The sequence below is a fragment of the Bos indicus genome, chromosome 23 (assembly GCF_029378745.1).
Source record: "Bos indicus isolate NIAB-ARS_2022 breed Sahiwal x Tharparkar chromosome 23, NIAB-ARS_B.indTharparkar_mat_pri_1.0, whole genome shotgun sequence".
Taxonomy (NCBI): domain Eukaryota; kingdom Metazoa; phylum Chordata; class Mammalia; order Artiodactyla; family Bovidae; genus Bos; species Bos indicus.
The window spans coordinates 26,655,325-26,670,711 of NC_091782.1; the positions used below are offsets into that span (position 1 = coordinate 26,655,325).

The following is a 15,387-nucleotide window of genomic DNA, read 5'->3' on the forward strand; positions in this document are numbered from 1 at the left end:
GTGGATAAGAAACAAATGTCTGAGATGGACAGCAGGTGGGCAGGTGGATACGTGAATCCGTGGGCAAGGCAATCACCCACTGAGATTGGGTTTCCAACAGTACTTTGCAACGATTCATCTATATTTTGAATTTTGGAAGTCCTTTATAACATGCCAGTCCCATTTGCAAAACGATGGTACACTCAAGCATGGAGCTCCGTACCAGGGCCCGATGTAGGGCACCCACCATCACTCTGCATTCAGAGCCACCTTCCTCTGGGGTCCCTGCTGCTGCTGCTAAGTCGCTTCAGTCATGTCTGACTCTGTGCGACCCCACAGACGGCAGCCCACCAGGCCCCACCGTCCCTGGGATTCTCCAGGCAAGAACACTGGAGTGGGTTCCTGAGCCTCTTCCAAACCTACTATGTCTTGCGAAGCAAACAGAAAGGAGCTGCCATAACAAGCACAGTACATAAAGCATTCTCTGGGACGTGAAGTCCTGAAACACTGTACTTAAGGGGCTATTTGGAGAAGCTCTGACCTGTTTTAAGGCAACCACCTTCTTGGATGAAGCAGACTTGCAGACAATCAACGGCTGCACTGATGAGGACAGGCGATTCTCTGCAAGTCTCTAACTGGTCCCTTGAAGCCCGGCTTCAGGAGAGTGAGCTCTACTGCAACCCCATTTCTAATATACAAATCAGACTGCAATTGCAAGTGGCCGGGAGACAAACATTTAAGAGGCTTTTAAGCAACATCAGCTGCTGTGAGCAGCTGCTTGTAATCTGACTGCAGCCTCTTAACTGATGTGATTACTTGAATATTCAAAATAAATTATCAGGATCTCCAAGATAATTCATACAAAATATACAAACGCAGTGTTACAGCCTCAGCTGAAATGAAGAGAGAATGGAGGAACATAATTAACAAAGATAAGTTATGCATCCCCTCGAGAGAAAAGGTCTTAGATTTTAATTCAAACAGTGTAACATAAATATAGATATGACAGGAAAACACATTTCTTTTTTATATAAAAAAATTCAATCTAAACCCCCACATTTTATAATTGTTTGGGTGTGGGGTGCGAGGGGGATGAAAAGAATAACAGGCAGAGTTAAAATGTATTTAAAAAAGAAAAAAGCCTACAATGTGGCATATTTAAAAGCAAACACAACCCAGTAATTATCTATCATCTCCTCTACAGCCAACGGTTATTTCACCACCTGGTTACATTCCATGCTAATATATAAACCACTCTGAATTTTGTGATCCTCATATTTTAGGGATTATGGTACTTAGAGCCATCATAATATTGTCAGGCCTAGTGACCCACACCCAGAAAGAAAACTAAGAAGTCCTAAAAGAGAAAGAATCCCAAGAGAACTAAAGGGGTGGGGAAGGTGTTAGTCTCAACAACCTGAACAAGCAGCCTTTAATCAGGCCTGTGTCAGAATGACCTAGATGTTTCAAAACACACACGATGTACATCTCTACCCAAGGGGAAGCAGACAATCTGGAGGTTCCCTAGAGGATGAGGGTGCCCTTCCCTCCCAGCCCACAGCCCTCAGGTTTTACATATCTTGTAGATCAAACCCAGGTGGGCCTGGGGCCAAACAAGGAAACTGATGCTGGACGCCTTCGACCAGGCTGGATGCGAACCCTGCCTCTGCCACCTGCTAGCTGGGAAGCCTTGAACAAGTCACCTAACCTTTCTGTGCCTTAGTTTCCTCATCTGTAAAACTGGGGGTACCGATTTCATGGGGGAGCCTTGGTGGTGAAGCACCTTAGAAAAGTACCTAACATGTAGTATATGTAGCACCCACAGATAGGCCTCATCCTCTTCATAAGTCCCGAAGTATTACAATGCGCAACTGCAGCATCGTTTATTCTTCGGAAGAACATCACTCAGCTGACTCAATCTTCTATTATAAACAATGCTTCAGTGAACATTCTAGTCAATAGAGAGATTTTTTTTTAATGATGCTCATCAAATTCAGTCAGTCCCCTACTTAACTTTTAGGTATAATACTGATAGTCTCAACAGCCCCTCCACCCCAAACTAGGCACAGAAGTCTCAAAGAGGTGGAGTGATTGGCCCACCAATGCCTGTCCAGCTCTCAGGGCAGAGCTGGACCCCTGGTTCCCTGCAGCTGCTAACCTGAAAGGCCTCTTCTCCAGTCCCCTTCCTACTGGTTTGCTAACTTTTAAAAGCATGTAGTAGATACTTTTTGGAGAAGGCAATGGCACCCCACTCCAGTACTCTTGCCTGGAAGATCCCATGGATGGAGGAGCCTGGTAGGCTGCAGACCATGGGGTCGCTAAGAGTCGAACATGACTGAGCGACTTCACTTTCACTTTTCACTTTCATGCATTGGAGAAGGAAATGGCAACCCACTCCAGTGTTCTGCCTGGAGCTGCGGTCTATGGGGTTGCACAGAGTCGAACATGACTGAAGCGACTTAGCAGCAGCAGCAGCAGCAGCAGTAGATACTTTTAATAAATGCACTTTAGATCCATAGTAAACATTTGGAAGTTTTGTAACAGGTAAACTCAAACTTTCACAGAGGTACATATCAGCTCAAAAACAGGGTAGATACAAGTGTCAACAGCCCCTATAAATATTCAGGTAATGTACTTTTTCTGCCAAAGCCTGAAGCAGAGGTACCCTAAATACTATCCCCAAGGGACATCAGCACATGGCGAAACTTCCCAGCGAAGCAAATGAATAATTATTGAATTTGGTGTCATGAGAACGATTCTTTGGGGAAGGAGAAATTGACAACAATTACTCTGTAGGAGCATGTGCTGTGCCAAGACAAAAGGAACAGGTACTTCAGGGTTCAGGATAACTCAGATAAGATAAGAACCGGAGTGGCCAACTCTGTAGTGTGGCTCTAATTAGGTCTGTTTAGTATGCACGCCGGAGAAGGCAATGGCAACCCATTCCAGTACTCTTGCCTGGAAAATTCCATGGACGGAGGGGCCTGGTAGGCTGCAGTCCATGGGGTCGCTAGGAGTCAGATACGACTGAGCGACTTCACTTTCACTTTTCACTTTCATGCATTGGAGAAGGAAATGGCAACCCACTCCAGTGTTCTTTCCTGGAGAATCCCAGAGACGGGGAGCCTGATGGGCTGCCATCTATGGGGTTGCACAGAGTCAGATACGACTGAAGCGACTTAGCAGCAGCAGCAGTATGCACGTATCAGAGGTTAGCTCTGACAGGGTGAAACTGTTGACAACGGGGGAAGAACTGTAACATAGGGATGGAACCTGTAACCAGCATGTGCTCACAAGAGGGCATGAATTAGTATCAGGATTGTCATTTGAAGCTGCAGTTGTTTCAAGAAAATGGTTATTCTAATCAGAGAAAGCATGAGAGTCCCAACACTAGAAATCTTAAGTGAAAAACTATTCTCTAAACCCCAGTCATTAAGAAGACATCAAACAAAAGGTACTGAAGTCTAACAAGATACAAGGAACACTGGGGTTATCACACATCACTGCGCTCAACTAGGACCAGAAGGGGAGCGGGCAGGGAGGACAGGATTCAGTCTTCCTAAAAGCTCAGCAAGTACGACTATTTTCAATCCAGGGGCCACACAATTTTAAAAGCAAATGTATTTGAGTCAAATAAAAGTATCCTCATGGAGGAAACATGTCAGAAGGAACCAAGCGGCTTGGTAATGGTAACGTTTATGGGTTGAAATCAGGGTGGGGTGGGAAGGCGATTCTATGACACAAACCCCAATATGAGGAGGGTCTACCTTTCTGAACAACTAACTCTGCTAGGCCGGAGTAATTCCAGCGGTTATGTTTAACTTCTTAAAGAGAAAACTGTAATTTCCATTCCTGATTTCTGACATCTACCTTTCAAAGACCTAAAGGATTTCAACTTTGATTCTCTATCCCTGATCAAACAGAAGCAAAGGATTTGCTCTCTGCAAAAGTGAACATAAAAAATTTTCGTTCTGAAAGGATCCTGAAATTCACCTTGGTATAACTGTTTAGTTTTAAAGGACCAACGCCCAGAGTTGATTTAAGGTTGAAGGCAGGTTTAGGATAACAAACCAGGGCGGCCGGGTTCCATACAAGGACAAGGCACCCTACCCTAACCACTGTACCTTCCAAACCTCTCAGATTACTTCCGTTTCAATAAACAAAGGAATATGCATGTGCTTTACTATAATCCCGTGTTACAAGGCAATGTTTATTTTATGTGAGTTTAGGTAATTCAGTGGATGAGAGGACCCAGAGGCCTTGGTTCTTACTCTGCCAGCAACTGACTCCATGAGCTCACCAGTACTGAGACTTTCCTTTTCTCATCCACAAGCACCCTGATTTCAGTAATATTAAAACAGGAAAGAGGGCTCGTGTGATTTTACCATGCCACTGATTACAAGATGCATCACTACCCAGGTATGTTAAAACGTGAAAAACTGCCTGAAAATGGATGAAATGTGGTGGAAACACATCTTTCTAATGTGGCAGACAAACACTGGCTGCAAAGAGGAATGGGGACCAGAGCGGGAGAAAGAGCCTGTCTGGATGGATCATGGGCCCTTGAGATGTTTCCAATGGAGAACAAAGCCTCCTCTCCCTCCCTCTATGACGCTGCAGTTCTTCTAACCCCCACGCCCGAGAGCACCCTTCCTCTTGCTGGCCCTCAATCCGGCTGGTCTTCAAGTTGCGTAGATCTTCTCCTAGAGACATTCTCAAATGATTAGCTCGCTCCAGTGTGTGCTCGTGGCCGTGGCTCCAGGTGAGGCCTCACCACTGCCTGGCCTACTCCAACAGCCTCCCAGTCCACCCTCATATCCCCCATGTCCATCCTCACCAATCCACCCCACGCACTCTGACAATACTCATGTCCTTGGAGCACAACATTCAGGATACACTCCTTCCAGTCCAAAAGCCTCAGTGGTCTTGTGACAACATCTCAGGAAAGACAATAGGCTAGGAGGTCAAGACCACCCAGGCTAGAATGCTTTGTGACCTTGGGCAAGCGTCTAAACTTCTGAGCCTCCATTTCCTCACTTGTAAAGTGGGAATGCTTAGAGTACCAACTAATAGTACTTGAGAAAAATCCATGTAAGAGCTCAATGCAGAGTCTGACACGTAGTAATAGTTTAATAAAAGTTAGCCCTTATTATCAACAACTTGTCTTACTAACCTTTCTTCCCACTTCTGCCTGTCAGCTTCATGCATCTGGGCTACTTGCTTTAATGCCCAATGATGCACTTGTCGGCTCTCTAAACTTTCTCTCCAAGAATGCCTGTTCTCTGTGCACCTGTAAGATTCCTCTATGATGGGTAAGGTGAAATTCAAATGTGGATTCCGTTCTGTTTCATTTAATTCAATCCTCTCTTTGATGGGGCCTGACATCCTTGGTGGCCCTTATAGCCAATACTGGCACACCCTATATCCACAGAGACTTACCCTGAAGGTGTAGTTTAGCAGCCAGGTAGGTGTGGTGAAACTTAAATGCACTTCCTCAGTTTGGGACAGGTCCCAGGATATCAGATTTCCACTCTTCTAGTTATTACTTCAAGTAACCAAGGCCTAAATCAAGGCCAAGGACCCTCTCTGGAAGGTGGCCGCAGTTCCCATATGTGAATATGGTAATAGGGGGTCTAGACTGGAACTGGCAGTCATCTTGCAAGATCAGCCTATGGACCTAACAAACATCTGGGAAGACTTCAGAGAAACAGAACATAAGTTCTGCCTTTGGGACTTTTCAGGTCAGGTGGTCATTTAAGTCCATCTGGCACTGGGTTCTCTGTCTCTTGCACAGAAAGCATCCTAACCAGCTAGGCAATGTGAGGCGCTGATGACCTGGCAAGCTCTGCCATAAAGCTTTCCCAGATACAGTGAGAAAAGCCCCCTCTCAGAAATCTGCTTCTGATCCCCTTCTAGTATAAGGTGCAGATTAAGTACAGGTGTAAAAGGATTAAAGTATAAGCTACTTCAGAAACTGTGTTGTTCAGCTTTGTATACAACCCCAAGACACACACACAGCACACACTCAGTAGCTGACAAGCCAATAAACTGATAGAAAGAGTGAATCAAATGTGGGCTAAAAGGAAGGAACAGACTTTACAGATGTGAAAGATGGCGAACTGTTAATCTTGGATGGCTTGAAGATGGACCTTTATTCATGAGGTTAGATTTTTAAGTTACAGAGTAACAGAGTTACATAAAGGGCAGAGCCCACTGAACAAATCCGAGCAGCACAAGGACAGAGGACGGGGCAGGTAAGTTGCAGGAGACAGATCTACATGATTTGGACAAGTCACCTGGCATCTCTAGGCCTCAGTTCTCAATTCTTTATAAAAGAGGTAGGGGATATAACTTCCCACAGGGTGGATGTAAGAATTATCTATGGAAAGCAACTATTAACAGGAAGGTGCCCACATCAGTAATACCTGAAACTGAATGTATGCAAAGACAAACCCACTGGGTAACTAATGGAAACAGTAACTGTTCCCATCAGTAACAGAAGAGTTGGTAGGCACAGAGGAGGGCTTAAAAATAATTAGAAGTCTTCTTAGGGGAGAGGGACAGGATGTGGCCGAGTAAGGGGCTGAGTAAAAAGTAAAACCATCATTCATACTCTCTACTATCTACTTAGGCATCAAAGTCACCCTAAAAGATGGTAAACAGCTTTGCCGTGATTTCTGTAATTCAAGTTGGAAATAAGACACCCAAGGACTGATACTCACTTCTACAAACAGGAGGACAATCAACAGTTATGCTGAGAGAAAACGAGGAGGTAGTGGCAAAGAGATCCTTGCAAACACCCCCAAATTAAGAATTCTGACACCACTCCCCCCAAAGAAAAAGCTCAGTAGATCCCAGGCAAAGAGATAACTCACCTCATTTTCAAAAACAGCTTTGTTGGAATACTGGAATTAGTGTCTGTGAAAACCTAATTTTAAATATTTTCCCAGTTATTTGAGATTCTCCAGCTTTATTCCTGGCCACATCCCCTAAACCTCACTTCCCTTCCCCAAGAAGAAAAATAAGTGAAGAAGAAACATTTATCAAACCACTATTTGGCAAGCCCCCATGCTGGGCACTTTCAGCTGTATCATCTCATGGAATCCCTAGCAATTCTGGAACATGAAACCCTGAACAGAAATGATTTCGAAATTGAGTCAAGAAGCTGAGGACAGAGTCTGAAGTAATGTACTTCTCTTGAAAAAAAATCTGACCGTCAAATTTTAATACACTTTCTACTTTCACTTTCAGCTAAGTTCTATTCTATATTCTGTAAAACTAGCCATCAGTAACCATCAATAACATTTCTCCTTTTGTCTTCAGTTAGAAACAAAAAAGAAATGCGAAAAAGAGAATCTGTCCGGAAAAACTTCCTGTCAATGAGAAGTTATAATCTAGGGTAAGAATGCAAAAGGGACATGAATGACTTTTCTCTTCCAAATATTGAGCTTTCCCTGGAGAATCCCAGGCAGCATCCAAGCGGACTGAAACAGTGATGCGCTTGTCCCCTCACCGCGGATGCAAAGTTAAACTGTTCATCCACAGCCACCGAACGCCAAACCGGTTGTGTCCGTATCTCTAGATTCTGCCCCAGTGTTGTTGGCTGAGAGGTGCAAGCAAAACAAGCGCACCCAACAGGTTATCTACTGAGTGGTTAGGGAAACAAGTTACAAAACCTAACAAGGAACACGAGCTCTTCCGTGCCACCCTATAAAGAAAGCACTTCCTGCCACCGGTCCCGCTATTAAAGAATTAAGGCTCCCCACCACTCTCCCGTCGCAACCCTAGGTTCCGCAGCCCAGTTCGTAGGTCATGCACTGGATTCTTCCATTCGGGACTCCCCACCCCCACCCCAAAGTGGGCCAAGTGCATTATCCACATTTGCAATCAAGAAGCCAAGAGCTGAGCTCAACTACAGTCGTGAGCAGGGGAAACCATCACCCTAAAAGTGCAAGGGCACGGAACGGTTGGTGGCAAGACACAGTTCTGAAGAACAAGTCTTGCTCCAGGCACGACTCCCACCACCCCGAGGCGGGCTTGCGAACGCTGGGGTAGGGTGGGGGGCGAGTCTTATCTGCGTTTAAACTGTAAAAGAGGACTTTTCCTTGCTACTCACAGCAGACACGACCCGGCTGCGAGCCGCTCCAGCCCGCGACCCCACCGCCCTTGCGCCCCGATTCCCTCAAGAGTAGCCCAGGTGGTTCCCGAGTCTCCGCCCCCGCGCTTCCCCACCGGCCTCATCCTCTCCGAGGACCCCTGGCCACAGTTATCTGGTTTTAATAAAAACCGAAGTGTTCCCAGGCTAGCGGGCTCGCCTCCGGGGCGGGGGCAGAGGCGGGAGGGCAAGAGAAAAAACGAAAGGCCCGAGGGGACCGACCCGCGCTGCGACCTCCTGGCCCCGCCGTGGTCCTCCCGGCTCACGCGGGTTTTGTTCTCCGAGGAAGCGCGATCGCTCTCGGGCTCTTCCCTGAATCTCCGGCCGCGCGTTCATCTAACCCGGGCGGGTGAACTCGAGCTCAGAGCCCACCCGCCCTGCCTCCCGTAGGCGAGCCGGGTGCGTTCCCGCCGCGCCAGTCAGTGGGCACACCGTCTACCGGCGGCTTCCACCGCTAAACAGGTGAGACAGCATCTCGCAGAAACGGCCGGGGCGCCTGCCGTCGCGCCCTGAGACCCGGGTCCGGCGGGCTCCTTCGCCACGCGGGCGCAGCGCGGGCCGGGCCGGCAGTCGCTCGTGCGCTCCGGGTTCAGAACCCAACAGCGGGGTCGCATCCCTGGGTCCCGGCTGCGCGCCGGCGCGGGTGTCATGGCCGAGCGGCGGCCAGCCAAAGTTTTCCGGAGCCGCCCGCTTACCTCTTAGGCCGAGCGCAGCGGCGGCTCGGAGAAGCGGCTAGGCGGAGGTGGCGGCGGAGCCCCGGGACCAGCCGAGCCAGGAGGAGGCTGGAGGGAGGTACCGGCCAGCAGGAGCAGCCGCGATGAGAAGAGGAAGGCGCCGGGTATCTACAATCAGAACGTGGGCTGACCGTGACGTCACAATGGCGCGGCCAGCCAATCGCCGTCCGGAGGCCGAATCTAGCGCTATGATGTCATGCGGCCCGGGAGCCAATCGTGAAACAATAGAACTTTCGTGATTGTAAATTCCAGAATCCGATGCAGTGGAGAGCAGTGGTCCGGGTTGGTCCCCTCTCGTTCACGTGTCTCTGGACAATTTTATCCGCTTTCTTCCTAATAAGCCTGCGTGGAACGCAGAGCCTGCGCAATAGCACCGGTGAAGTTCCCGATGCCCTGAACTCTGTTTCTCTCAGTGCCAGGCCTGGCAGGGTTGTGTGGCTGCGTTTGGACGGCAGACGCCCACTGTGGTGCTGTCTCCTCGCGGGCTCTGGAAGGGAGCCAGTTCTTGGTTTTAGATGAAAGGGTTAAATGCCTACGGACGTACTAGAGCTAACGAAATAGGGCAGCAACAACAACAAAAAAAGCGCTGGAAACTGGTGCTGCACTTAACTCCCTGTTGGTAGATTTACCGTGATTTTTCTTAGGGATTCTGATTTTCCCTTAGTGATCACTGCCAACTCCATTTCTCCTCAAGACTTTTTGTAGGAAATAAGGTGAGGGAGTAAGTGACATCTTTTCAACTAGACAAATACAAGCACATAAGACAAAGTGCTTTGTGTTTGGGGCATGAGTAGATCCTTGCTGTTTTTAATTGATATTTGGATAATTTAAGGCCTTCATCATCCTAGTATCCTATACTTTCTTCATGTCAGGTCTCAGAAATTAAACCTTTCTCCCAGTGCACTCTAATTGTATTTCTGTTACCCAAAGCCCATGGATCCGACATAGCCAACTATTTAATGCAGGCAAATTTATCTTACATACTTTTTATCACGTGCCAGGTGTGTTCCAGGCACTGAGCCATTGCCCATTGCCTTAAGAATTAAGATGTTGAAACTATACACAAATTAGATAATGTAAACATACACAAATAACTAAGATTTTTTAATATCTGATTGCCATCCTACTCCACAAACACTGACTGCAGTTTGCAATATTATGCTTGGTGTAAAAAACTGCAAGAATTCCCTCCCCAAGTAAAATGATACAGTCAGGAGACAGCTACTGTACAGAACGGTAAACTGCTTTGACAGAAGCCAAGATACATAAATTGATGAATCACTTTCTGTCAAGGGGCATGTGAAAAAGCATCTGTCAGAGGCATAGAAGAGTTGAGCAAAGATGAATCCCTTACTCTTCATTCTTCTGCTGGAAGTTCAAGGCCAGAGCTGGTTCAACTCTCTGTCACCCTATCCAAATCTATCTTTCCAGGTTTTAAAATTTTCAAATGTAACTTGCTATTCCAAAAATCTCAAGTTTTATACCACACAGAATTGTTTTTATTGTGTTTACCTATCAATAAAATGTTTTAAACCCATACTATCAAAATATCTGTTGTTGATTAGTCGTTCAGTGTCCAACTCTTTGAGACCTCATGAACTGTAGCCTGCGCAGCTCCTCTGTCCATGGAATTCTCCAGGCAAGAATACTGGAGTGGGTTGCCATTTCCTTCTCCAGGGGATCTTCCTGACCTAGGAATCGAACCCAGGACTCCTGTATTGCAGGCAGATACTTTATTATCTGAGCCACCAAATCTGTATTTATTTTTAATTATGGACTTATATGGGCTTCCCAGGTGGTGCTAGTGGTAAAGAATCCACCTGCCAATGCAGGAGACATAAGAGGCCTGAGTTTGATCTGTGAGTTGGAAAGATTCCCTTGGAGGAGGGCATGGCAACCCACTCCAGTATTATTGCCTGGAGAATCCCATGGACAGAGGAGCCTGATGTGCTTACAGTCCATAGGGTCACACCGAGTCAGACACAGCTGGAGAGACTTAGCACGCATGCACATGAACTTATATAACCATTGTCATACATTAAATATTAAATATTTTTTCTCATTTTAAGACAAAAGTAAATATAAAGTTTATTTTATTCCTATCTCCCAAAGGATGTCTTTTCACATGCTCTTGACAGACATGCCTTAGTTACTATCTGTGTATCTTGGTTTCCATTAGGGCATTTTTCACTCTGCATTGTAGCTTCCTGATTGTCACATCTTGTTCAGTCTGTGGGGTGCTTGTTCCTCCACTTTCAAGACCCCTACTTTAGACTGTAAAGTCTATTGGAAGGGAGTTTCCTATGTGTTGAATTTTGATCATTATTTTTTCTTAGATATTACTACAGTCCTGATATATAATAAGAGCTTAGTAAATATGTTTTTAATAAGTATGTGAGCTCTTATCCCTGCCTCACCATCATCACACTGGTACTTACTTCCATTTCCTGCTCCTGAACTCCAAAACTCTGTCAGACAGATATGTCCCAAGACTGTTGACTCCTCTCAAACTTAAGCTAGTAAGGTCGTGTTCTCATTCTCTCCCCATCCAAAGACTTAGGGCTCCCAATACATATATAATTCAGGGAGGAACTTCTGCCCTCACCTAACTCATCTTATGCCGTGCAGTGTAAACTGGCTACCATGACTTCAGTATGAGTTACTCCCTCTGGTTGCACCATCACATTCATGGATAAAGTTGTAAGAAATGGCTCTCCAACTTAACTGTGGCTATATTTTTTTTTCCCCAAAATCAAAAGAATGGCTAGGACTCCATGCCAGGGTTCAAGAAAAGTATGTTAGTGAGTGTCAGAATCAACTTCCTGGCCAGGTTGGGTCCTACACCCTTTGGTGAAGTCATTCCAAACTTGACAACCAACCCTTCAAAAATGAACCTAAGTAGGTGCCATACAAAGCCCTGTAACTCTTGCTTGGTTCCATAAAGCATCCATGGAGTACCCCCAAAAGGGATTGTTGAATTACCTTCATGTAATAGTTGACTATTTTACTCCTTCTCCTCTTCCTCCTCCTGCTTTTCTCTATTTTTAAAATTCTGGCAACATTTTTCCTTCAGTGATCCCAGACCTCCTCCAACCATACACTTCCATTTGTATCAGAAGGTTGCTTCAGTATTGAGAAATACTGGAAATTTTTTTCTATTATTATAACATCTGAAGTTGAATTAAGAAATATGATTGAAAGTTTCATCAGCATACCATTCTAAGGAGTGTTGTTTGATTTAAAGATGAAATACTATATATGCTGAGAAGGTATTTGCACAACTCAGTGAAACCTGTCCTTTGTAATAAAATATAAGCCCCTGTTTGCCTCTAGACATTTGAATTCTGGTTAAAATAAAGGCCACTAAGCTAGTTAACCGGTAGCTCATATGGTAAAGAATCTGCCTGTAATGCAGGAGACCTGGGTTCGATTCCTGGGTTGGGAAGATCCCCTGAAGGAGGACATGGAAACCAACTCCAGTATTCTTGCCTGAAGAATTTCATAAACAGAGGAACTTGGCAGGGACAATCCATGGCATCCCAAACAGTCAGACATGACTGAGTGACTAATATTTTCACTTTCATAAGCTAGTTTATAGCTAAGGTTGACGCTATTCAATCTCTGCCTTTTGTTTTTCTTCCCTGTGATCCTACTTTTTTCTTCTTTTCTAATTTGTGTTTTCTGTTATCTTGTTTGTGGGGTTCCCATTGGCCTGCTTTGTCTTTGCTGGAGAGAGAGATTAAAAGGCAGTTTCCTTTCCTTCTCAGACCTTGGAATTAGTTCCGTGCTTCCACTGTTACTTTGCTGCCACTCCTCTTTATTGCTAGTCAACATGTACCCAGATTTATCTCTATTCCTGTCATCTTGATGGATGTGAGCTACTGGAAGGCACTGCCCATGCCTGGCTACCATGTTGCTACCCAACAACTAGCAGAACCTCTGGCAAATAGCAGATGCTCATAAATATCTGCCGAATGTAAACAATTTGAACTATTTCTGGATTCTCTGGTCTTGTCTTCTCCACTTCATTTTAGAGTATTTAGTACTCTGTCTAGGAGCAACTGGATAATGAAAGAAAGGATCTGTGTCCTCATCTCTATCTTTACTTCCCAGGTGATGTTATCACTCACTCCCCCTTTAATGGCTTTGCTGCTACTAACTCTAAAATGTATTTTCTCCAGCCTGGACCTTTCCCCTGAATTCCAGACTTATATTCTTAACTGCCTATTAGTGACTCCTTCTCTTGGTGTCTGTCTAAAAGTTATCTCAAACGGAGAATAATAAAAAAAATGAGCTCTTGATTTTTCCCCAGACTTGCTCCCTCTGGGGTGTTTTCAAAACAAACACCTTAGAATTATGTTTAACTCCTCTCTGTTTCACATCTTATCTCCATGCATCAGCAAAATCCTGCCCAGAATAATCTAACCCAGAAATCTCCAAGGCTTGCACCCTGGCTTCACTCTGATCTCTTTAAATGTCCTCTTTTTAGAGAGTTCTCCTTGATCACTCTCTAAATTTGTAACATCTCCCTCTTTGCCTCTCCCGTTCTGGAAGCTTTTACTCTGTTTTTTTTTTTTTTCTCCCTAGCACTTATTATCAGACATAGCATAGGTTCACTTTTAATATTTATTTATCCTCATCCCCCCATTAACTTACTGAGAGCACAGACTGTTCTCTTCACCACTGCTTGAAACCTCAGCACTTGGAACACTGCTGGGCACCTGCTAGGACCTCAGGCAACACTTACACTTATTCAGTGAATAAATTGAGAAACAAATGAATAGAAAACTGAAACGCAGATCAGTAAGATATGTTTGTACTAGGTTACCACTTGGCCAAAAATGAAGTCTAAGAGAAAAAAAAATACCAAGTACAATAATTTTTAAAATGACTATTGATGGGTATTATTTTTCTGTTCCCCATTATGAAATTTTTTCCTGCCACCTTTATGAAATGTTAAAAGCTGAAAAGTTAGGGATTTCCCTGGTGGTCCAGTGGTTAAGAATCTGCTTGCCAATGCAGGGGACATGGGTTCAATCCCTGGTCCTGGAAGGTCCCACATGCCGTGGAGCAACTAAGCCTGTGCATGCACCCCAACTATTTAGCCTGTGCTCTAGAGCCCATGAGCCGCAGCTACGGAGGCCCACATGTCAACAGCCAGTGCTCCACAGTAAGAGAAGCCACCGTAATGAGAAGCCTGAGCACCACAACTAGAGAGTAGCCCCTGGGGCTCGCCACGACTAGAGAAAGCGTGCACTCACCAATGAAAACCCAGCGCAGCCATAAATAAGCAAATAAATAAAATTTTTAAAAATCTGAAAAGTTAACACATTCTATGAGAATACCTAACCTTTTAAAAGAGGACAAAGACTATAACTCTGGTTATGATGAAAAAGGCATACCATTGTCTTAAATTGGTATGAATTTGAGATGTCTTAACTGTGGTGTTGGAGATTCTTGAGAGTCCCTTGGACTGCAAGGAGATCAAACCAGTCAATCCTAAAGGTAATCAGTCCTGAATATTCATTGGAAGGACTGATGCTGAAGCTGAAGCTCTAATACTTTGTCCACCTGATGCGAAGAACTGACTCATTGGAAAAGAGCCTGATGCTAGGAAAGATTGAAGCCAGGAGAAGAAGGAGACAGTAGAGGATGAGATGGTTGGATGGCATCACTGACTCAATGGACATGAGTTTGAGCAAGCTCTGGGATTGGTGATGGACAGGGAAGTCTGGCATGCTGCAGTCCATGGGGTCACAGAGTCAGACATGACTGAGTGACTAAACTGACTGATTGACTGATTCTTCTATAAATGTATCAGTTATCTTGAATATCAAGTATTTTTTCTTGAAATAGAGACTGTTATGATAATCATTTAGCTGATAAGTCAAATTTGGTACCAGTTCTTTTTCTTTTTACTACTCATAAATTTCTAAAACCTTTTCCATTTACACTCTCCTTTTACCCTTTTTAAAAAAAATTTTATTTTATTTTTAAACTTTACAATATTGTATTAGTTTTGCCAAACATCGAAATGAATCCGCCACAGGTATATCCGTGCTCCCCATCCTGAGCCCTCCTCCCTCCTCCCTCCCCATACCATCGTCTGGGTCGTCCCAGTGCACCAGCCCCAAGCATCCAGTATCGTGCATCGAACCTGGACTGGCGACTCGTTTCATACATGATATTATACATGTTTCAATGCCATTCTCCCAAATCTCCCCACCCTCTCCCTCTCCCACAGAGTCCATAAGACTGATCTATACATCAGTGTCTCTTTTGCTGTCTCGTGCACAGGGTTATTGTTACCATCTTTCTAAATTCCATATATATGTGTTAGTATACTGTATTGGTGTTTTTCTTTCTGGCTTACTTCACTCTGTATAATAGGTTCCAGGTTCATCCACCTCATTAGAACTGATTCAAATGTATTCTTTTTAATGGCTGAGTAATACTCCATTGTGTATATGTACTAGGGATGCAAGGATTCTTCAATATCCGCAAATCAATCAATGTAAT

The 15,387-nt window shown here is 44.8% G+C and overlaps 1 protein-coding gene across 2 annotated transcripts in view; it reads right to left on the reverse strand.

Moving 5' to 3' along the window:
• ELOVL5 (ELOVL fatty acid elongase 5) overlaps positions 1-8,998 on the reverse strand; it is a 73,214-nt gene extending 64,216 nt beyond the window's left edge. Inside the window, exon 1 of one of the 2 annotated variants that reach the window (XM_070778132.1) lies at positions 8,830-8,998. The gene's annotated coding sequence lies outside the window, so the exon portion shown is untranslated. The remainder of the gene's footprint in view (positions 1-8,829) is intronic. The other variant, XM_019985990.2, reaches the window with a different exon arrangement.
• Positions 8,999-15,387: the final 6,389 nt, after the last annotated feature.